The 25,329-nt window shown below is 42.1% G+C and overlaps 1 pseudogene; it reads right to left on the bottom strand.

The window, feature by feature from the left end:
- The window catches only part of LOC124556113, a 126,003-nt pseudogene that overhangs the window by 84,795 nt on the left and 15,879 nt on the right, over nt 1-25,329 (bottom strand).

Below are 25,329 nucleotides of genomic sequence, written 5' to 3'. Positions count from 1 at the left end.
TTCCATGTAATCATTCCTCTACCAAGAATAAACAATCCTGTAAAATTGCATGACCACGTATTACACCACTCAACTACATCTTCTTTTGCAGCAAGGACGATAGTGATCAACTTGTGAACGATCGCCCAACTCTGCGACGAATGTGAAAAACAGCACAAAAATCCGTGAAGTGTATGCGGAACACTTCCGCCTTGCTTAGCAGGCTTTCTTGTAAGATTCACGATTCTGGACAATTGATGCAGCAACTTCTTTCTCACACTCATCTTCTCTAAATAGTGTATTAGACCGTACTTCTTCAAATTCTTCCTGTCCTTCCTTCCCTCCTTTCTTCCTTCCTTCAGCATCTTGAGCCCGAATAACAAGAATAATGTCGTTGAAATATAGTAAGTGTACGCAAGAGAAAGAATTGTTGCAACAATACGAAACACAGCTGATAAAATAGTCATGAATATTAATGCTGAAATGTCATCCAGAACTTCAAGTAAAGCGTAGAGGTCTCATTGCCATGACAGCTGCGATGACAAATGTTTTGTCGCCCAGTTCACATTCAATAAAAACAGATATTGACGCAATAAATGCGTGTATAAAATCGACTTTTGTTTGAGGACTAATGGGTAGCTCCACATCGACGGGTTCTTTCTCTGTTAATCTCACGTGTATTAAGCACACACAATAGCTTCCTCACAGAGAAATTCTAAAATTGTAAAGAATTACTTCGGATGATACGGAAAATTGGCTACTTACTAGTCCTGAATGTAATCACGAATCGTTTGTTACTGCGTTGGACACGAAACACTAAACACCATCAAATTTTAGCTCTTAAAGTTGGAATGTCTATTAGCGTTGCACACAGTGTAAGCTGTCGCAGTCTTTTTCGTTTATTCTACGGTAGTAGGTAATTTTTTATAATAATCGTCCTTATTGTCTTAAGCTTGCATTCATTTTCACGTGCAATGAACACGACCCATGTTTTATAAACTGTGCTATTCAGCTACAGAGGCAGAGACTGTGACAAAAAAAAAAATAATTAGTGTAGCGACTCGAATAACGTGTGTGTTAACTAACTCCACCTAGCTAGGCAATAGAGTTGTTAATATAGTGGACTGTCTTGTTACGCAGGACCATGACTGAAGTTTTCCCTGGCTTTGTCAAATCACTCGGATGGATGCCGAGATTCCATCATTCATCCACTATGTGCGTTAAAGCTTTGTCTCTAATTACTACGAAGAATGGTTAGAAATTAATTCCCCTCTTAACTGGGTTCTCCATCACTTTCCCAAATTATTTCAGGTGAATAACGGGTTGATTCCTATTAATAGTATACAGCTCAGCACACAAGCTTTCTTGAAACAACTTTTTACGTTGTAACTTTATTATTATATTTACTGTTTTCATAGAGTGATGTTAAATAATAATTTTTTTAAATAGCTTTTGAATAGTTATTAGTAAGCTATGCCATGTTTCGTATATTTGTGAAATTGTCAAAGATGGCAGGATGAATAAAAATAACATTAATGGACATCTAGTTCATATGGACGTATGGGCATGTTAGTTGGAGTATTCGGTGAAAAGAACCGGAGATGTGGCAGATAGTCGACGTGATATGCGGCAACCTAAATCACACACAACTTATGCTAACTACAGGACGAGGCCGCATTCCACCGAAAAAATTGTGTGTCTTGTTCTGGAACAGTTTCTGTGGTTGGTTGGTTGGTTGGTTGGTTGGTTGGTTCGGGGAAGGAGACCAGACAGCGTAGTCATCGGTCTCATCGGATTAGGGAAGGATAGGGAAGGAAGTCGGCCGTGCCCTTTCAGAGGAACCATCCCGGCATTTGCCTGGAGTGATTTAGGGAAATCACGGAAAACCTAAATCAGGATGGCCGGACGCGGGATTGAACCGTCGTCCTTCCGAATGCGAGTCCAATGTCTAACCACTGCGCCACCTCGCTCGGTACAGTTTCTGTGGTCTCTGGTGGCTCGTTACAGAGTAATTGCATTTTGTTTGATATCTTACTCCCTTTTATCTTTGTATTTGTCTGAAATTATCCACACAACAGTGCAAACGTCGACGGAGTATGATGCATCCTTGCTTGGAAACTAACTTGTTCCAATCATTCACGGTACTTACTGTTGACAACGGTAACTGCCATTGTACTCTTTGCCCTTCTCGCTAGCAATCAGTACTGCTCAGTTTACTCTCGGTTTTGTTTTCCAGCTGTATCAGTAGAGCTTCACCTGGTACACAACAGTATCGATAGATTTCCTGACGGAGAGTTGTTCGATATGCACCCCGTGTTTGGGTTCACTGCATGCCATCGAAGAGCAGCACGACCACACCACGCTGAGCTGTTCCTGCAGCTAAGGGAATCACATAACAGTATTTTTGCGTATGCATCTACGAGAAACCGGAATCCTCCGGCGTTAGAATTATTGCATGTCACAGGCTTTTATTACTGCTGTCCACTAATTTTCATAGACGCAAACGTAAGTAGAGTAACAAACCTAATAAATCATAATTCATTATTACTATGTAAGGAGTTGCCGAGGACTACAGACAGATCTCTTACATCAACACAGCCAGAAAAATGGTTCAAATGGCTCTGAGCACTATGGGACTTAACTTCTGAGGTCATCAGTCGCCTAGAACTTAGAACTAATTAAACATAACTAACCTAAGGCCGTCACACACATCCATGCCCGAGGTAGGATTCGAACTAATGACAACTCCTGCCTATCATTTCTTTAGAATGATTTAACTATCGATTTTTTAAAAAAGGAGAAAAAAATACCATTGCAAGTTGTATCGCCTCGTAACTTTATAACCTTATTTATTTTGGACCAGCTTCAATGAAAATTACACTGTTCTTTACAGATAATCGTGGAGACTCAACTAAGGGAACGCGACATGACAGAAGTACAAAGATTTTAACTAATTTCACTAGCCCTACGTAATGACATCAGTGTCCTAAAGTACTCCACAAAGTCCTCGATGACAGAGAGAAACTAGAGAGAAAGAATAGAGACTCGTTTTAGCCGATGAGCGCAGTGAATAAAACTAGCGAGGTGATCTTTCCAGTGCACATGTACGATCGATCATGGAGTCTGAAGTAACAAGAGATGAACTCCACGAGGAACATGGCAAGATTCTATCTCCTTGGAATGCTGCCGCGCAGAACAGCTGTGCTGGCAAACGCTCAACGTCAGTGCTGTCAGCTTGTTTGCAATGTCTTTTTTTGTTATTTCGCACGCTATATTATTAGTGAGAAGGACTACCAAACCCTGACACAAATATGTGACCTGGGTGTGGAAACACGTGCGAGAATGTACTCCATAGCGACTTGCCAAATCTTTCACCGAAACTATCACGAAAAGCCACCTTTGGTACGGTACGTGAAGTCTTCGGCAACATGTACGTCGATTCCCACCACTGGAACTCAGGGAGAGGAGTTACTCACGATGCGAAGCAGTGTGTATCCGGTCGTCGCTGATGGAGGTACGTGTGTGGATGACGGAACATTTTTAACACTATTCAGTGTTAGCATAATGTCTGGTCAAATTGATACAAGTGGACTTCAGCTGCGCTGTTGCATAATGGGTCTACAAGTGCACATTCTATGTCAATATTTTACTCGTCAATAGTTTAGAACAGATAGTAGCGGGGAATAAAATATTGATTTAATTGGTTGTGCCCATGTGAAACTTACCTGAATTGGATTACGGACAGTGAAAGAGAGATGATGAGACTGTCTGATCTTAACCCATTGGCTTACTAGTATTCTTCCCCATGGTCGCGGCGGGGGTAGCCGCGCAGTCTAAGGCGTCTTGTCACGGTCCTCGTGGCTCCCCTGTCGGAGGTTCGAGTCTTCCCTCGGGCGTGTGTGTGTGTGTGTGTGTGTGTGTGTGTGTGTGTGTCGTCCTTAGCGTAAGTTAGTTTAAGTTACATTAAATAGTGTGTAAGCTTAGGGACCGATGACCTAAGCAGTTTGGTCACTTCGGAATTCACACACACATTCCCCATGATCGAGCCTATATTCACTATTTAAATTTACGAAAACAGGATATTTTGTCTGACACTTTTCTCAAAATTATATAATTTTTTGACAAGAATTCTTAATAAATCTATCCATACTGTTTGATGAAGTGGTAAGGAATGAAGATAATACTGTTTCAGAAGTTTCTGCCGGTATGGTATGCCCAAAAAAATGCAGACTTGTGCAACGCCACAAGACATTTCTCTCATTCGTAACGTGTATCAGATTTCTTCTTCCTTGCTTTACACACTGCACAATTTCTGGAGAGTATTTTCTTGATGGTATTTGGAGGGGGGGTTGATAAACCCAACAAAACCTCAAAACGGTTGCTTATAACTCGCAAAATATCGAAAGAAATCGAGTGTATTATACACCACTAAACAGATCGATTTCTCAGCTTGCCAATGGTATTTAACACGTCTTGCCAGCTATTAACAGGGAAGAAGAAACACTAAGAAGAAGTAATAGCTGCTCGGCTCGTCACACAGCCGGTAATGTAATAACGGACTCAAAACCTGCGACCGGCTGGGAGCCGGCTGTATAAGGAATGGGTTAAGCCAGCATTCTTGTTCATTCCTAGACTGCAGGATTCTCGCATCATTCGATCACGTTCACATAGTATGTTGTTATTACGTACGTCATTGTTGGCCTTAACCAGCATCTGCGCCAAACGTCGCTGCACCGAGCTAATAAACACATCTCCAGTTTCTAATTGTATTGCTTGACACATTATTACTTATCTAGCAGCAATGATGATTCTGATGCGACCTACGATTTCACAGTCATCAAGCAGGCCGTTTGCCGCTGTCCTGTCCGTTTCCATGTGAAGGATGTGATCTTGGCACATTCACGACTTTGTGAATAGAGGTGTACTGAGCTTCCGAGGGAACACAGTTCCCTCTTAACCCTTCCAATAACTCCATTGCGTCTTGTTTTAACTATTATTCCGCGATCAATTCCTCATCGTGCGACCATAGTCGAATTAGTAGATGATTTGCCAAAATCACTACACACCAACTGGAAAACTGATTAGTGTTCATAAGTTATAGAATTTCTCACACGATAATGGCCTCACTAATTTTACGGAGACATGCCACGATTTTGATACTTTAATTTTTCCTCACTATTTTAATCCGTGTGACACAGGGCGTCTAGATGAACATTCGAGAATGGGTAATAAAGATCTCAAAAAATTAAAAAAATAAAACAAAATAAATTCCAAGTGACTCACTTTCCATTCCATTAATAACATACACAGTTGTGCATTATTATTATTATTATTATTATTATTATTATTATTATTATTATAAAGTGGAAAAACAAACTACCCGTGTTTTTGTTCTACTAAAAAAAAAAGTAAACTCCGTTCGAACAGGCCATGAAGGTCCAAAGGTACCGACAGGCCGCCGTGTCATCCTCAGGCCACAGGCGGGGTGTTTGAAAACACGCTCGTAATATCGAAAGCCTGCACTCAGCCGGCTTGGCAATGACATCTCCTCGCAGTTCTCTTTTAGCAGAACTCTTCACGGACCATATCGAAAAGTTATTTCTAGACAAAAAACATCCCAATTGTAATACGAATAATGATTTCCACATGCTGACGATGTACTGTGTCTGTGGACTGGTACCACCGGACATCTCAACACATTTCTGGATCATTTAAGCTCACAACACAAGAACATACAATTTACAGTGGAGCTTGATGGAGTATACATCAACTTCTTGGAACTTAACATAGATATCACCATAAATACACATTGTTTCAGTATTTACAGGAGCCCACAACAACACATACCGTAATACCATCTTGTTCAATAAACTGAACAACACACAAAAGCACTGCCTTACGTTCCATGGTGAATCGTCTAGCATCCATAGCCATTTCAAAACAGTATTTCAAAACAGAACTAGACACAAACTTATTGCATTTAGCAACAGCTATATCTCTTACTTATTTGAAAACGTTCCACACAACAGACAAAGAAGAAACATCTTGCGCTACTTCCCCTGCGTTTACGCTACCTCTGCAGCAACTGTCACAACCAAATTCAAGTGCTATTCTATCTTGTGCTTAAGAACGTCATCTAGCAAATTATCCAAAACTCTCAAAATTTCGTATTATACAAGCGACAACACAGCTTACATCTTATTAGACAGCAAGGATAAATCAGATTTATTAAGTAATCGTGGTGTTTACAAAATCAGTTGCATTGGCTGTAACAAAATGTGTATTTGTTTACCAGACAGGGCTATAGTGGCAAGACTGACTGATAATGAACGTAACTGGAGATTAAATAAGCCAAACACCACTTCTGCTCAACATCCGCTGAAGCTAGGTCAGCCGGCCGCTGTGGCCGAGCGGCCCTAGGCGCTTCTGTCCGGAGCCGCGGGGCTGCTACGATCGCAGGTTCGAATCCTGCCTCGGGCATGGATGTGTGTGATGTCCTTAGGTTAGTTAGCGTTAAGTAGTTCTAAGTCTAGAGGACTGATGACCTCACATGTTAAGTCAGATAGTGCTTAGAGCCATTTGAACCATTTTTTTGAAGCAAGGTCATATGTACAAAGTCTGCGTAGACGTACTACATACGGCTAACAAAGGGAAAAAAAACCTATCAGAAGCACTAGGGGTATATAAACATTTACCTCAAAACCCCCACGTGGTTCTGAATTTATCAGCCAAAGCTGAATACATCCGCACTCTTAAGCTTCACATGATCGAGTCAACGAATTACACTCTAAGACCTCAATCCCAATGATCACATTCATATCCACAAACTTTTACCACAACACAATTGTTATATACCGGGTGGCTGTAATTTTGCTACTTGATCCAATGTAGACGGAAAACTGTACATGGGTACTCAATTTTATGGGAATGGTGTTCCGACTGGGCGCTGCAGGATTTTGTTGTTAGTAGTGTTAGTGCCACGGTCTGAGTTGAAAGACAAGCATTAGTGTGCATAACAGTAGCATATAGGCAGTATGGATCTAGAGGAGGTAAGCAGTGCTTCACTCATAAGCTATTTTGGCAAAACAATAGCGACAGTGATGCTGCTCTTCGCGAGTAGTGACGCATTAAAGGAATATGAAGAGATCCTCTTTCTGTACCAGGGTTGAAAAACATGATTCGGAAGTTCGAATAAACTGGCGACTTGAATTGCTCCTGGGAGACGCCGACGGCTAATTGTGTCACAAATTGTTGAAGCGGTTACTGTTGTCATGGCTGAGAATTCTGGACGCAATGTGCGATCTTCAAGCAGTGCACGAGCTGTGTCACGACAGCTGAACATTCCGTGAGTCACCATTCGAAAAGAGCTGAGAATATTTATGAAATGATATCTAGGCTGTCGTGGATGCAGATGATCGTCACAGTGAGCAGCGTTTGTAACCTGGAACGGAGACATGGTACGCAATTAAAGACTGCTACTTTCTCATGTGGAAATTAAAATGTGTTTCTTTCAGTCATTTCTTCATTATCTCTCTTTCGCATGTCCTTGGAAATGTTTTCACAAGGTTTCATTGCTCTGCGATCACTCGTTTTTCACGTGTGCCCCCTTAAGTAGCGAAAGTGTGATTACAACCACCTTGTACCTCACCTCCTTTTTCTCATAGCCATTAGTATCATGTAAATACGGCTTGTATACTTTAATATAGTACGTTTTCGCTATGTACTGTGTTTGATACTATCCTCATGGTAAATTGTAGTTCAGTATTGTAATTTAACATTCTTGGTGCATAATATGAGTGGTTTGACGCTTCTCACCTAATTCCACGACCACAGATTTTGTGTGTTGAAAGCATCTTTCTTCCTAATGTTTGGCTTTCTACACACTAGTGTCTCTTATGGACGCTAGTGAGCTGATGTATGACGATAGCCCAATAAGCTGGAAACTGGTTCGAAATAAACAAATATCAGTTTAACAAAAACGCTGCCTTTTTCAACCTTAAATAGTCAAGAAGTGACGGAAGAAGCCATAAATATGAACAATGATGATGATGATGATGATGATGATGATAATAATAATAATAATAATAATAATATCACGGTGTCTGCTAGAAATCGTCCATTTACAGTGATGAAACAAATCTTTAAAGACTAAAACAGCCTAACCTGATAGTACAAAAACTACATTCATCAAAGAAAACAGAACACATGCTGGAAACTGTAAATATTTTAAAAGGAATCAATGCTAGTACAAGGCTTAGGAGAAACATTTACTGTCTTGGAATGGCCGACTACACAAGCAGAAAAAATACTGTACTTCTCACTAACTTTTATTCTATATCTACAAGACCATGACTTCAAACTCTTAAATCTATAAATATATCGTACAATCATACAAACTGGTTGCCTTAATCAACGCAAATAAAGAAAAATCCAGGAAACTACAACATTTCGTAGAACTGATGGTGGATCATATTGATAAAATCACAAACGAAACTGGCAGAAGCTACTTAAATACACTCTAAGGGAAAAATGACGCATCACGAAGGAATTCTCCGAATAGGACGGAAATCCCTACATGTGATGTACACGCACAACAAAACAAATGTTACAAGTTCAGAAATATTGGATGATGTAGTCAAGAGAAAGAGCGTCACGAATTGAGCAAATCAATTCCCGGGTTCGATTCCCGGCGGGGTCAGGGATTTTCTCTGCCTCCTGATGACTGGGTGTTGTGTGATGTCCTTAGGTTAGTTAGGTTTAAGTAGTTCTAAGTTCTAGGGGACTGATGATCATAGACGTTAAGTCCCATAGTGCTCAGAGCCATTTGAACCATTTGAGCAAATCAATAACGCGCTGCTCTACCTCTGGCCCCTGTGCAAGCAATTATTAAGATTGGTATTAATTGAGAGTTACTGGATGTCCTCCTGAGGGCTATCGTGCCAATTTCTGTCCAAATGGGGCGTTATATCGTCAAAACCAGGTTGGAGGGCCCTTCCCATATTGCTGCAAACGTTCCAATTTGGGGAGAGATCTGACGACCCGCTGCCTAAGGTAGGGTGTGGCAAGCACGAAGAAAAGCAGTAGAAACTCTCACTGTGTGCTGGCAGGCATTGTCTTGCTTAAATCCAAACGTAGGATGGCTTGCCATGAAGGGCAACAAAACGGGGCGTAGAATATCATCGACGTACCGCTGTGCTGGAGGTCGGACCATATGGCGGGCGACAGTCAGGTTGACATACCTCCTCTGCCCGGGGCGTCTCCAGACACTTCTTCGGCCTGGAATCGAAGTGACTGAAGGAGAACTATCTTCAGTGATGACTCCCGCTTCGAACTGAGCCCAGATGACGACCGACCAAACAGCGGTGGGATGCCAAATTTGAACAGAGATCATTTTTCAGATGCTGAAACATGCCTCCTAACTTCCGTTTATCTCGCACGACTCCTTATTGGTGGTGCGATTTTTTCCGTCAGTGTATTTTGTTTCAAATTCACTTAAACAGGGAAAATTTGTAACAGCAGCGGAAGTAGGAATGTGTTATCATACAGTTAAAAAACGTATGTCTCTGAAATCGGAGGACTGCTTCTGGAATAAATCCCGAACTTTTTAATGATTTCGAAGCAGAAAAAATGTGATGTTGTGTAGACAAAATCAAAAGCAATTGTGAAATCAGTGTTTGCGGCCGACACTGTCAAACTAATATGCGACAGAGGCTACTTCTTTCCCTTCCCACACAAGTGTGAATCACTGACTGATGGGCAGCTGTTATTTGAGTGCCTGGTCAGAGGAACTGTCTGTGTGAGCCACTCCTCTCCTACATTGAGCGGCTCGCTGCAGTAGGTCGCAATCTCCCGACTAGAATGGGCAACTTTCTTGCATCTTTCACTTCTTTTAAGCTTAAAAGAAGTGACCCGGTCTCTGCTTCCCAAATTACGTCCATTTTTAGTCAGTTTAAAACATTTTTCCCGGTTTGTCAGACAGAAATTATGGCAATCCTAAACAGAATAGATGTTTAAGAGACGTTCACGCTGGAACTGCCAAGCCTATAGTTTAGGAACGAGTATGGGAACCTAGCTCTTAATTACTAACGTTAAGAAACTTATGAATAATAAAGAACAAACGCAGACTAATTTTACGACAAAGGGAATAAAAACACCACAAAGACAAGGCTGCCGAGATAGAAAGAGGTGCATCTGATTGTTAACTAATCCTCGATACATACTAGATAACTCCACAGCTGTTCCCATACTATTTGAATGACCTTCACCACGCACCTCGTCTTATATTTTCAGATTATACTATATCACTGAAGTTACTCTCAGGTACTATACCGACATTAACATGGTCAGACCCGTTGATGGTCAGATGTTAAGTATTGGTGAGCGGCAACATATCTTTGACGGCTAACTAGTTGCCTGTCTGGACTGATAGGTTTATATACACATACGCCTGTTGCTGTCTACCTGTCAAAATGGTCAGTTGAAACCTGTCAGTTCAAGGTGGGAAGTGGCGCAATTTCTTCTTTCATTTTCTGTATATAGAGTCTGTTGTGAGAGAAACATAGAAATGAACTGTAAGCAAGGGAGAGGGATAGATGGTGGTAAACAATACAGTGGGAATGGTTTTCTTTTAATCCAATTCGTGAAATACACACTACTTTTATAGTAATACACACTAAGGTCAGATGTCTATAAGAAGAAGTAGTGCCAGTAGACTGTAGAGCATTTGCCCGCGAAAGGCAAAGGTCCCGAGTTCGAGTCTCGGTCCGGCACACAGTTTTTAAACTGCCAGGAAGTTTCAGACTGTAGAGAGTTGCAGAGAGAGAGAGAGAGAGAGAGAGAGAGAGAGAGAGAGAGAGAGAGAGAGAGAGAGCCAGCCTTGTAGTTGACACTGGATGTAGCGTGCATACGGAAAGAAATCAGGTACTGCTCTACCAATACTGCAACTACTACACTATTGACTGAAGCTGTCGTTACCATAAAAAATACATGGGAAAAACCTACCTAAATTGGAAAAGGTCCATATGACAGAATAAGATGCCTGGATGAGTGAAAAAAGTTAATAAGTCATTGAATACATATGCAATGAAGTATAGCACGCATGCAGTAGTACAGTCGAATCGAGATGCTAAAGAGACTGCAGTGTCGACCGCTACAAGAGAGGCGTCGTATGTCTCACCTGGAGTTTTGCCGTCGAAAAAAAAAGGGTGGTAGTATGTTACTTCCTCCAAAAACTAAAACTCATGGCCGACAAAGAGCGTTTTCTTTCTTTTTAACAGACAATCTTTCTTTCTATGTGACTGAAGCACAGACACTGGTTATATGTTATATCACACAATGTATGGTGGTTTGTGGGTATTAACCATCTCATCTCAAATCTCAATATAAACGCTAGCCTCATCTGTCAAATATCTATGTATGTTTGAAGAAGTATCAGGTCAACTTTAGTGTTGCACGTGAATGGCTACAAATCCCGTCGTTACACTCTCAAATAGTACGGTGGAGAAATGAACAATATGCTAAATCTTTGCATATCTCACAGTTGTGTGTGTGTGTGTGTGTGTGTGTGTGTGTGTATTATTGTTAAGCTATTCATACCTCGAAGGATTAAGTCCACTTTTTAGTATACACATACGCCATAGATCGTCGTACATGGCTGAAGATGTCTGGTACATATTTCGGTGGTTTTCTGCCCTGTACCAGAATTCAGGAAAGGAACAGCAACTGTCTGCATGTGCATCTCTTACCTCTGTGTGAGATATGCGATGGTGGTGACAGACAAATTATATGGGACCACTTGCTTTGTACACTACTGAGTACTGGCTTTGTGTTTTCTAAATGTCCCTGTTAATACATACAATTAAACAAATACTAAACTAAAAATGTGGCAAATAGATGATTAAACAAATATTGAACTAGAAAATGTCTCACATAGATTGTTGGTTTGCAGGATGTATCGCTTGAAGACATATTTTTCACAATACCATCACACATACGTATTATCGAATTATTACTGGTTACCAAAAAGTGTCATTCCACAAGTCTTCAGAAAAAGAAACAATGTCTCTCTCACATTTAAACCACTTCATACTAAAGAACTTAACCTTTTAAGTACAGTTAATGTGTTATGTGCATGCAAAAGAAATCTGTAAATGGTGGGCGTACTAAAACTGGAGTATATGGTGAAAATGACTATCATGATCGATCAACAAAAATGGCTCTGAGCACTATGGGAATTAACATCTGTGGTCATCAGTCCCCTAGAACTTAGAACTACTTAAACCTAACTAACCTAAGGACATCACACACATCCATGCCCGAGGCAGGATTCGAACCTGCGACCGTAGCGGTCACGCGGTTCCAGACTGAAGCGCCTAGAACCGCACGGCCACACCGGCCCGCGACCAACAAAAACTAGTACTGGCAAGAGAGCAGATCAGCTATGATAATCGGTGTATAGTTAGAGTTGTAGCAGCAACGAGTATTTTGATCATTGCCCTGGAGAGCTATCAGTTCATCTTCCCCTGTGTTATCGTTATTCACACATGATTCATTAAAACTGAAGACTTTGTGAATGCCGTATATCACACCATTTTTTAAAATAACACTATTTGCGGGACTTTTGGCACAGTCCAAACTGTCATCATCTGGAGGGGGAGAGCATTATGGCATGTGTGTGTGTACATCAACATCACCACCACCACCACCACCACCACCACCACCACCAGTAGTAGTAGTAGTAGTAGTAGTAGTATAGGAAGCGCAAGTATGGATTAGGCAAGAGTGTGATTCTCTAAGAAGCCATCAAAACACTTCGCGTCTCGGTCAATAATTGCAATTATATTAAAAAACACGGCGCAAATAGATATTATAGTTTGCAGTATATACTGATGTACCACGTAAGGCTGCAGTATAAGTGGTGCTTTAACACATATATTCCGCTAAATGTCCTCCATGTGTAGGTGCTTTGGTGGTGCATTTTGAGTGTCGTAATAACCAAAAACTGGTCACATATGACGTGGTTGTCCGGAAGTGGGCGACAGCAGTGCCTGCAGAGATCGACGTTGGCACAGAGAGAGACTGGGTGTAAATAAAGGAAATATACTGCACATACGTAGGGAGAAGAAATACCAGGCTGTACTATTACATAATTTTTGGAATTGGTAACTCCCGTAGAAATAACCTAGACTGATTATTAAATTTTAATTGTTAGTCTGGAGCTCTTACCAGGTTAGGTCAATAGAAAATTCGAAGACGGATGACACTAACGTAGTCGTTTAGTCGGCGCGACTCCTGTGGTATATACTTCACGGGGGAGTACGGGACTGGCAACGTGTATGTTTCCTCCTATGACACATGCCTCGCGAAATCACCACAAGGAGAAATTAAACCACGAATCTTAAAGTGATATGTAGGTACTGCACATCTGATTTTCGATGTAGACAGTTGCACCCCCTGGCACAAACTTTATGCAGCAGGCTGCTATTAACACACACATGTTAAACGAATATCGGACAAGACTAATTTGAGACCTCTTTCCTGAATGACCACGGAAAATTCCGCTTTAAAAATCATTTTGTTTGGTATTTGGTTGTGCTGACTCCAGCTAAGAACTGTAAATATCTTACCAAACACCTGATAAATTGCACCTGACTACTACCACGAGGGAGATCTCCAACCACTACAATAGTGGTAGCAAGCACTCTTAGTAGGTGTCAGATTACTTTCGATCCCAGTGAATATCGCTGAGATAGCGTTAAATTCGCTCGGATGTTATGGCTTATAGCTGGCACTAATAGAAAGTCCTATCTACCAGCCTCCCCCTCCCACACACACACACACACACACACTGCGGTTGTGTCGAATCTAGACCGTGGTCGCATGAACTCTCGTGATATCGGCTTGCCCTTGGTTGGGAATCACAGGAGTCGTTTGTGGCCAGCACTTCGCTCAGTGTTACTTCATTCTCCTCTGCGACACATTGTCAGCCAGTGACTGCGGCGTTTCTGTGACCGTTTTTATAATAAAAATGTATATTACTGTGATATCCTACTGCTACACCTCGTGGTACAGCGTGACTGAAAAACAATTTCTGCAACAATTGAAAATGCGTGAAGGCATAGCAACCCTTAGTTATTATCTGTGCGATGTAACTGTTTTTAACACACCCAAGCACCAGATTAGTACATTCTTTACCAATGTTTTGTGTTTATTTCCAAGACCATGGTAGGCTGTCAGTTGTTTAAACAGCTAAATTGTTTACAATAATGCACCTTGGTATTTGATAACATACAAATTTAAAAAGTGTGTGTTTTAGAAGAAACAGTAAAGTTGTAACAAACATACCCAGAAGTGTAGATAATGATGGAGGAAGATTGTTAGACTACAGAGTGCTTGCAGATATGTCGCATGCAAAATGGGGGAACAAAAGCGAATGTTGAATGCACCCAATCACTATAAACTGAGCTTGGAAAAATCGTTGAAGTAAGCACATTAACTAAAGATGAAAACTTGGCCCGGACGATAAACTTTTATATGGCATTCGAGCTCTCTAAGGATTCATTAAACTACAAATCATCTCAATTAACGCACCTATGACACATTGCAATTCATTAATAAATTCACTAGCACGATATGCAGCAGCATAGAGAGAAAGGAATACCAACCGGACGAACAAACCATGTATAACTGTTTATATGGTCAATAGTTGTCTGTAATCGGAATGAATATCTCAAGATGCAAAATAAGGTATACTAATACTCTCACTGACCAATATGAAAAGTTCTAGCACTACCACATCGCTCCAAAAATTGGTACCACACATTTAAAGCGATCACAATTATAAGTAACACTATCCTGTTCGATTAATAAATATATACCGATTGAACGGCTGCAGCTAACGTGTCTGACACTGATGTACGTCACCCAGGTAACATCATGCTTCGTAATCGATGTCTCAGTCCCCTGTGATGAGGACATTAATGGTAAGGCGGTTGCAATGAAATTTTAGATAGAAACGTGAGCACCGAAATCAGTCGACTGTCGTCATTGGTGTCCTGAGATCAGTTTCATGAAACCTGTAGACTGCTCTGCCTGGAATCCTAGGATGTAGTAAGAACTGTGACATACAAAGTAGTGTACTGTTCAGAGTCGCCCAACTGTTGCTGACAGTACTCTAACATTATAAAGTCACCAGGCCTACTTCTGAGGAAGCTGAAAGTAACGTGGAGTAGACTTGGCTGTATCCAAAAATGTAAACTCTACTGGGAAATCAAAGATGGTAATAACAGTATACTAGTAGTGACAGTAAACCTTAAAATCATCATATATGGCCCTAAATTTTATTGCCCCAGGCACAACACAAAGCCTGCAAAATGCCCGAAACGAATAACAATCTTACAAATACAACTACTCCTGTTAAGTTCGCATGAGTCAGATGAAGTAAGAAAGGGAGAACTAACTCTGCAAGCCTACTTGTGTGAAGCAAACAACAATTAATTTCTAAAACCCAGGTAATCTGTACAAAAAGGTACAGGCAACTAAATTACGCAGAATTAAGAAACAAAATAAAATACATTTCCCCATAAGAACGGTTTAATATACACACAACACCAAATATCTGCCTCGAGCCTATTAAAGTAGATGTCTATACTATAAAATATGATACACATAACCTTTCTCTCGGTCACAGAAAGCCAAGAGTTAAGTGGTGTAGCTGAGAACGTTGCCCCGTAATCTTACAATAGAACTCAAGTTGGCAGCCAAAATTCTTTCACCGGCTCCCCGCGTCCATCACAGAGAAGCCTAATGGCTGACAAATTTAGCACGTCGACTTAACATTCGCTTTCACCTAGTCTTTAGATGCAATTTCATTTATACACGGTTCATGGAAAGACGTTACTCGTTAAACAGAAAAAGTTGAGTATACAACAAAGGCCGTAGAGTGCTTTAGTTGTTACCGGTATCTGAACTAACATGACGCTGGCAAACAGCTAATTCAGTGAATCGTAAGACTGTCTGATCTCGACGTGTAAAATGCTTTAATGCAGGGACATGGTGAAACTGGCTAGACATCGCTGTGGTGAAAGTGATGGATACAATCACGAAGCCGAGTGAAAATACCAGTCCAGTCATATAGAATTAGAGTTTTCTGTGACTTCAGTACCTCATATTCGATACAGCGACTTCCGCTCGACTTGGAGGCAGTCAGTTTTAGTCCTGGTGGCGTCGAAAGAAATTTTGATCACCAGTATGTGGAGGGGAAGGTCAGAAGCGAGCAGTATTAAGTGTCTCATTACCATTCCTGTTTTAAATTGCAAATCTTTCAGCAGTGTCTAATGGAGAGAAGACATGCAAGACGTTGGATGTTGATAAGACAAAGGATGGGGGCGTTAATTTCGGCGATCTGACAAGCAAGTTTCACACACCCATTTCACCATCATCGTCATCGTCATTATAAACAAAACATCCACCACCACCACCACCACCACCACCACCACCACTACTACTACTACTACTACTACTACTACTACTACTACACGGATCTATCATAGTCATCCACGACATCCCCAGCAAAGAGGTTTGAAGCAACGAAGTAGTATGGGCTAGAATAAAAGGTTGACGATGTTGGCTGTATATGACACATACGTACACTCTACTAGTACATAAAATGTGTATAAAACGTGTTCTATGTCGGAAACCAACCAGAATACGGCGTATGACCGTATGAAGTTTTTTGCTTTAAATGAGCATTCCTCTCACATCCGTGAATATTGACCATTCCTCCTGGAACACCCTATATAAGACTCACAAGTTAGCCATATAGCTAGCTAGTTTCGGAATGCTGTTTCCCACTACGTATAAACTCAATTACTGTGGTTTGATATGTGTTAATGTTGGCTTATCAGCTGATAAGAGACTGCGAGTAATTATATAGAAGTTGAAAATTCTCAGCGGGGTAGTAGGGTGCCGTTCATAGATATGGGATGGCTATCTGCAGAGCAAGTTGTAAGATACAGATGTTATGACGGCATAGTATGATCCGCTTCATACAATCATAAATATCTTTAACAACTCATGTATGGACGAGGGACCATGTTCAAGTTGGTGTCAAGAATTTTGCGCAGCGGGTGTATTTAAAATATTCAAGTATTTTCAACTTGTGTAGTATTGTCATATTGTAACATTAATCAAGTCCAAATCCGAAAGCAGAGTCGCGAATGAAATACAAGTCAGCAATAAAAACATGTTTATTAGGTCAACAGTGCTACTATTTATAAAGACATTGAATATTCCAGAATATGCAAACATTACAAACATAAGAAATATCCAGAACCTTCTACAAATGATAATTACTAAATGATAAATACTAAATAACAAATATCTGCTGGCGTCCTGCAGCATGTCAACCAGCGATGCTAACTAGTACCCCACTGTCATGCAGCAAAACTATGGGCATTGCTCCCTTTCCTGCACTAATAGCGACCCGTTTTTTATAGCGTTCTCATAGGAGCCGACTACAATATCCCTAGATCGAAATCTTTTCAGTTACCCTCTGTATGGCAGCACTAGAGGATTCTCGTGTTTAGGTCATGTTATTACATGATTTTCACTATGATGAGCATCGAAGGCAGCCCATTCCGTCAAAGCTTCGTGATCTTCGAAGAGGTGTTCAGTTTCCTTAGACGAGATGCCCCCATCATTGATCTGAGTCACAGGAGTATGGTAGGGCTTCATATAGAAGACACAGGGAGTGCCTCTGCGTTTTAACTTCTTCTTTATGAAGGGTCATAATCGTCGACTTCGTGTGTGACATCCGACTAGCAACAAAGGGTACAATACCGCCCAAAGGAGCGTTTTAGTAATTTTCCAAATAGTTTCGTCTTCCATACAGGCCTAAAAATCCGTGTGTAGTCTCCCAGGCTGTGTCTCACTAGCCAGTGCTTGGAGCTACAGCATTCTCAGTGCTTCTTCTAGGCATCCAGGGACTATGCGTCAACTAACAGTCTTGCTTTTTCAGTCCTGACAATGAAGTGTTTCACGTAGCCATTCTGAGTGTCATCCACCTGAAACAGAAACATTGTATCCATTGTTTTTTCGGCCTTGCGACCGTGGAAATGAAAGAACAGTCTGAAGACTTAGTGTCTTGCATCCCTGCGTTGTATATAAATGTCACTATGGGCAATATTGTATCCCAATAACTTCGACATCATTTTACATCGAGAGCATTTCTGCAAACATCTTATTAAAGCATTCTGTGGGGCAACTCATCTGTGGATGGCAGGCATTTGTCGTCCTGTGCCTGACATCGCAAAGTGAAGTTATCTTTGATGCTAGTCTCGACTGGAGAACTTTCACATGATCAGAGATAATCACAGAGGCTGCTGCGTTCTTCAAAATAATGTCTCATATGAGCAGCTTTGGAATTTCCGGGGCTTCAGCAGTCGGCGCAGCTAGTGAGGTAGTGCAGAAAATTACCCATCGATTCCCATCTGGCGACTTCGGGAATCTCACCAAGGCGTCGATTCCTGTTTCGTGGAATGGTGCTGTTGCATGCGGGTTTAGTACCAGTTGCCTTGCAGATAATTTCAGCACGTACGTCCATCATTAGCATTATTTACAGTGGCTCACAGTGTCTAACGAATCGGTAGAGATTTGGTCGGTGAGATCTTCAGCTGATTCTCTTTAGACTCTTCATGAATACAATATCACCAGATGCTGGAACAGAGTACAAATACTTCAGGATAGCGGGCCGTAGATGAGATGGGATGATGCGCACCGAGTTCCGCCCCAATGGATCATAGTTCCACCTACAAAATGATCATTTTATTAACTGCAATTCTCCTCTCGCCGGTTCCTTCTCCTTCAAAGCTTCTATGGTTTTCGGCAGTGCTGTATCTTCCCTCCGTTCAGCAGCAGTTTCATTCACTTTGCTACGTTTCCCCAAAGGATTGCTTGAAAAGCAGTCGGCGTCCTTGAGTTTTCGTCCGTTTTTATATACCTCTGCGACATCGTGTTCCGAAGCATCAGTGTCTATCTCGCGAGTCGACCCAACTGATACTTAACGCTAGTCAGCAAATACAGAGAATGGTGATTCGTCACAATGGTAAATCGTATGCCAAATAAATACGGCCAAAACTTGTTGATGGTTCAAACAACAGTAAGCCAGTATTTCTCGGTTACACAGTAGTTCATCCAGACTTTATCAATCGCCAGTAGCATGACCAGATGTCCAGAAAACGTTTCACGTCACAAACGTAGAAACATGTAGAAGAGTCAGAAAACCTGTTACTGCTCTTGTTTCCTCTGGATCGGGACGGATTCCATGATCATTAACTTGGTGTTCCAAGATTTGTATTTTTTGAGTGGTGAAGAGGCACTCTTTCGGTTTCAAGCAGAGGTCTGCAGTCTCAACATACTTCAGCACGGCTGTCAGGTGCCTTACATGATCTTCAAATGCCTTAGACGAAAGCACAGTGTCATCCAGATATCAAAGACACGTCATCCATTTAAGGTGTCAAAGCAAGTTAGCCATCATATGTTTAAAGGTGGTCGGGGAATTACGTAGTCCAAACCCCATAACTTCGAACTTAAACAGGGCATCATATGTTACGTAGGTACTCCTTTCCCGGTCAGCAACGTGATTATCGATTTTCCAGTTGTCTGACTGCATGTCCATAGTTGAAAAATATTTTGCTCCTTTGAAGCAATCTATGGCGTCATCAATGTACAGCAATGGGTAGACGTCATTCTTCGTGATTTTTTGAAGTCGTTGGTAGTTGACTCAGAAACACCATGTGCCAAACTCGTTCTTCAAAAGGACCACAGGAGAGGAACAAGGACTTCATAAAGGTTCAGTGAGGTAATCTTGGTAAATCTTCTTCACTACCTCCAAAATTAAGCATGGCTCAGCCGACGGTACACTATACGAGCGCTGACTAATTGGTGGATGACCACCAGTTGTTACGGTGTTTCACTATGGGCTGCTTGGTCTGTCTCTTCTCCACTTCGGATTTGAAAGCATCCGAAAATGTAGAGAAAGGCTAACCCTCACCAAGGTTGTTAGTAGTAAGGTAAAGTACTATCTAGCTCACTTTGTTTACACTTCATGTCCTGCCCCACTCTGACAAATTGCCAGTATGCTTCTGTCTCGGGTTCTTCGGCTGGTGTTTGTTAGACGGTTTTTCTGACGTTTCGCCAGCACGAGTGGCTGACATTGTCAAAGCTTCACCCTCCACTGTTGATGGGGGAGCCATCGTGCGGGGAGAAATTGTAAAACGTACCTCTGTCGAAGAACCTGAGACAGAAGGCAAGATGCTTTTTTCAACTACTGGCCAAGAAAGCCATAGCAATTTTGTACTGCTTCACCCTATTTACATCACGTGACTTAGGCCAATGACATTTCGAAGACACAATCATTAGGAATTCCCAAACTTTCGTACCTCCCTCTCCTCTCCTACAATGAGGCTGGTACTGTAGCCATCATTAAAATAAAAACAAAACAGCCAATTAAAATGAAGTCCCACCTGGGATGTGCTCGAAAGTATCCGAACGATCAGAATTATTTATAAAATGTACGTCAGGCACTAAATGAAGTACCAGAATTGCATAAAATGACGAAAATATTTTCAACTATGTTTTTCATACTGACCGTAAACATCGTTTATGGACTGGCTCACCAATTGCATCGTGAAATTTCATTGGAAGCTACATATCATTCGCTGTGTAATATTAGAAAGCATATAGGACATATTCGTCATTAATAGTTAAAAACCATCATTTGCGTATTCAATGTAATTAACGCATTAGTAATATACAGTTGTCAAACATGAGTTACACTTTAAGCACTGTTCCGCAAAACTACAAAAACACGAAATATAATCAACTGCTGTTTTTATACTCCTACTGCTCGTCTTCATCAACAGATGGCTGCGCTGGTATACATTCAAAGTTAGACAGGTGTACCGTAGGGCTAGACACAATAAAGCCTCTAGTTAATTACTTACCGCATCTATAATGCTTGTCAAACGTCGCAATATTCTTTCTAAGTCTGCAACACTGAATCAATAACGCAAAGAAATGCAATGTTTCTGTCACACTGGTATCATAAACGTGATTCCGAAGTCTGAAGTAAGTACTCCAGTGCTACTTCCGTGCGTAAATAGTTACAACAACATGATAAACTAACTGTTGACATTATAAGAGCAGGCCGGGGTGGCAGAGCGGTTCTAGGCGCTTCAGTCTGGAACCGCGGGACCGCTGCGGTCGCAGGTTCGAATCCTGCCTCGGGGATGGATGTGTGTGTTGTCCTTCGGTTAGTTAGGTTTAAGTAGTTCTAAGTTCTAGGGGACTGATGACCACAGCTGTTAAGTCCCATAGTGTTCAGAGCAATTTCAACCATTATGAGTTAGATCTAAGAGATCGATGTTGTGAAAGTAATCTGACCAGGCTTCTAACTGCTGAACGTACATATTAGTTGAGGAACTACGTTTAGCAGGTAAGCACACAAACAAGTCGGCAGTCTGAGTTCTGGAAGAATGCAACTAATTAGGCCTACTCTTGATGTAAATCACAATACACTAAAATTACGTATTTCCTCATCTAATCGGTTCTCAAGCATGAATTTAGGAGGGAAAAACAGTGCATCATACTATACACTAGAAAGTATAATCCATGCTAGTGATTGAAAGTTATGGTTCAATTGGCTCGGAGCACTATGGGACTCAACTGCTGAGGTCATTAGTCCCCTAGAACTTAGAACTAGTTAAACCTAACTAACCTAAGGACATCACAAACATCCATGCCCGAGGCAGGATTCGAACCTGCGTCCGTAGCGGTCTTGCGGTTCCAGACTGCAGCGCCTTTAACCGCACGGCCACTTCGACCGGCTTGAAAGTTATGGCTTTTATTATAAATGACTGAGACTTTCGGCGAAAGTTGTAATGCTTACAAAATGGAAATACGCTGACAAAGCACCCTAAATGGTTACAGTTTATACTTCCAATTATCAACTACTAACACCACCAACATCGACGATTTTATAGTAATGTGGCATTTAAACTGCACAGTTTTTCGTAATAGACATCTGTCGGGAATGAGTCACATGAGGTAGTAGCTGTGAGTAGCTAGAGTTATAACATTTCACATAGTGTGTAGGTGAAAGAGTAATCTAACATCAGCAGGGACGTTAGGAATCAGGGGAGACTGTGATTTTGTTGTCAGGTTAGTGAGGGCTACGTCATCGGTTGTAGAGAAGCTTCTGGAAGGAACAGAGATCAGGGAGACAGCTAATGATCGCGAGGGAGTCGTGTCATGTAAGGATTTATAAGCAGCGCCACCAGCCCTGCTGGTGATTCTGGGCTCAGACTACCTCATACGCTGGACCTGCGTCACTCTGCCTCAGGGACTGCTTGACAAGTGCTAAGAAACAGATGCATTCTTGGGCAGGAATAATTACAGGCATGACGGACGACATAAAAGATAGTACATACGTAACAGGGGCGCAGTCGTATGTTTATAACAAAAAATTGTACAGATTTCACCTCATGGGTAAGCAGGGTAATAGACATAAATAACGTTCAGGTTTGACACAGATCAGACTCCTAACATACAGGTCGACTGGACTCTCAGTAAGGTATATGCCTTCATCGGGTATTAATGCACATTCTGCACCTGTTATTCATGCTGGCTACCTGACTTTTGTGGAGTCTTTGGGGGGATATTTTCCCACTCCTCTCTCAAAGTGACTTTCACTTCTTGCACGGTTCGTAAACGGGGTGTTCTTTGACAAACACGTCTGCCAAGAGCGTCCCGGCGTGGTCTATAGTGTTTAGGTCCAGAGAGTACGCAGGCCATTCCATACTTTAGTATCTTCACTTTCCAGTATGTCCTACACCTCAGCGGTCCAGTGTGAGCGGCCACTGTCGTCCATAAACCGAAAGTCAGAACATACCGCACCCCTAAACAGACGGACATGACCCAGCGTAATCTCCCAGTAATATAGCTGTGTAGTAACAGACCTTGCGATAGCATACACACCAACTTGATTAAATCTCCACGAAATGGTTCTGGCAGACACACGTGTATCGGTAGCAGTTCAAGATCTGTAGCGATCTACCTAGGAATGAGATGTCTGTTCCTTTTTGCCATTTGGGCTACATATCGATCTTCTTGCGTTATGGTGGTCCTTCTACGACCACCGGCATGCTTTCGCACAGGATTTCCACATCAAGCAGCTTTTTTCTTAATCGTGAGATCACATTTTTTGAGACACCCATTACTCTGGGCATCCCAGTGACACTTTGACCAGATGTGAGCCGTCCAACTGCTCGTCCACGATGGTTATCACTCAACTTATGGCTTGCAGACATGTTGCCGACCCACACTGAATGTCGCACTAATCGGTTCCACAAAAATCTCAATCAAAAACCGTGCTGCACGATGTGCCTAATGCGCAAACAGATTCGATGGACAGGTTTCGCTCCAGTTAACATGTCCTGCCCTTTACATTTCCATTTACTATCATCGGTCGAGTTTTCCGTGGCATTTGTCGGTTGCACCGTAACAAATGGCGGTTGTTCCTCAGCAACTGTCGGCCGTTCCATAGCAATTGTAAAGCAGTGTAGCTTCTCGTGGCATTTAACTGCAGAGGGTTCAAACGGCTCTGAGCACTATGGGACTTAACATCTATTGTCATCAGTCCCCTAGAACTTAGAACTACTTAAACGTAACTAACCTAAGGACACCACACACATCCATGCCCGAGACAGGATTCGAACCTGCGGCCGTAGCGGTCGCGCGGTACCAGACTGAAGCGCCTAGAACCGCTCGGCCACCACGGCCAGCACTGGACAATTACCTCTCTCTAAGAGGATAGTTTAAAAGAAACGTGGGTCAATGAATTGTGTTCGAATAATCAGTAAAATATCATCTGGAACTCTAGATGAAGATGACGCATGTTATTTTAAAGCACAAATCGATGTGTTAAAGGGAAATCAAAAACATCTGTTAAGGTTAACAAGGGACAAGTCACAATAGTAAGACCCAGGTTAACGAGCTTTAACCAGGCTGTACGTTCCATAGCAAGAAACGAAGAGATTATTATACAAGGAATGAAAACGCTACGTCAGCATATCCTCCAATTCGAGAATAGCATTGGTAGAAGGCTACTGATAGCTGTCACATTGATAACCATTAATGAGCAGCCAGTTCAGCTAACATATATCATTAATGACCCTAAACAGGAATATGATTTGCTAATTACAGTAGATTTAAATGCGTGGAAAAGTGTTTTACTACCGACATAATTAATCCTGTGCGATTAGTCAAATACACTGATCAGCCAGAACATTAGGACCACCGACCTACAATAGATACAAACCCGTCAAGGGGACAGCAGCGTCACCTGGCGAGAAAAATTTGGAAATTAGTGGTGAGTTCCAACGGGACCGGACTGCAGAGGTCATCGGTCCCTGGGCTTAAAAACTACTTAATCTAACTTACGCTAAGGACAACACACACACCCACGCCCGAGGGAGGACACCTGGCGAGGAATGACTGCAAGTCAGAACCACGCACTGTGCATGCCGTATCAGTCAGCATGCTGTCTGTGTATAGAATGGAGAAGGCGCGCGACCTATCTGAGTTTGACCGAGGGCAGATTGTGATGGCCCGGAGGCACGGTGCGAGCATTTCGGAAATTGCACGACCTGTCTGGTGTTCGAGGAGTGCTGCGGTGAGTGCCTTCAATACGCGGCGAAACAACGTGAAACCATGTCAAGACGTCGTGGGGTTGGGCGGCCACCGCTCATTACGGATGTCGATCGTCGTAGGCTGGGCAGACTGGTAGAACAGGACAGGTGGCGAACTATGGCGCAACTAACATCAGACTTTAATGCTAGACAGAGTACAAGTGCACTGAAAACTCCTAACGATGGGCCTCCACAACCGACGATGCATGCATGTGCCAATGTTAACACCACGACATCGGAAACTAAGACGGAAATGGGCACGTGATTATCGGCACCAGATTTTGGTGCAGTGGCAGAGCGTTGCGTGGTCTGATGAATCCCGGTATCTTCTTCATTATGCCGACGGGAGGGAGCGAATCCATTTTCTTCCCGGGAAACAGCTTCTTGGCACCTGCCCTGCGAGACGGAGACAAGCTGGTGGCAGCTCTATTACGCTCAGGGGCATATTCACGTGGGCATCCATGGGTCCAGTGGAGGTCATGCAAGGTGCCATGAGGACCAAGGAGTATTTTAGACTGATTGTAGACCACGTACACTTCTCCATGACGATTATGTTTCCCGACGGCAGTGGCATTTTTCAACAAGATAATGTGCCATGTCACAA

This window comes from Schistocerca americana, chromosome X, assembly GCF_021461395.2.
Source record: "Schistocerca americana isolate TAMUIC-IGC-003095 chromosome X, iqSchAmer2.1, whole genome shotgun sequence".
In the NCBI taxonomy this organism is placed as follows: Eukaryota; Metazoa; Arthropoda; class Insecta; order Orthoptera; family Acrididae; genus Schistocerca; species Schistocerca americana.
The sequence above is the reverse complement of the archived record's forward strand: the minus strand, read 5'-3'. Positions and strand labels throughout refer to the sequence as shown.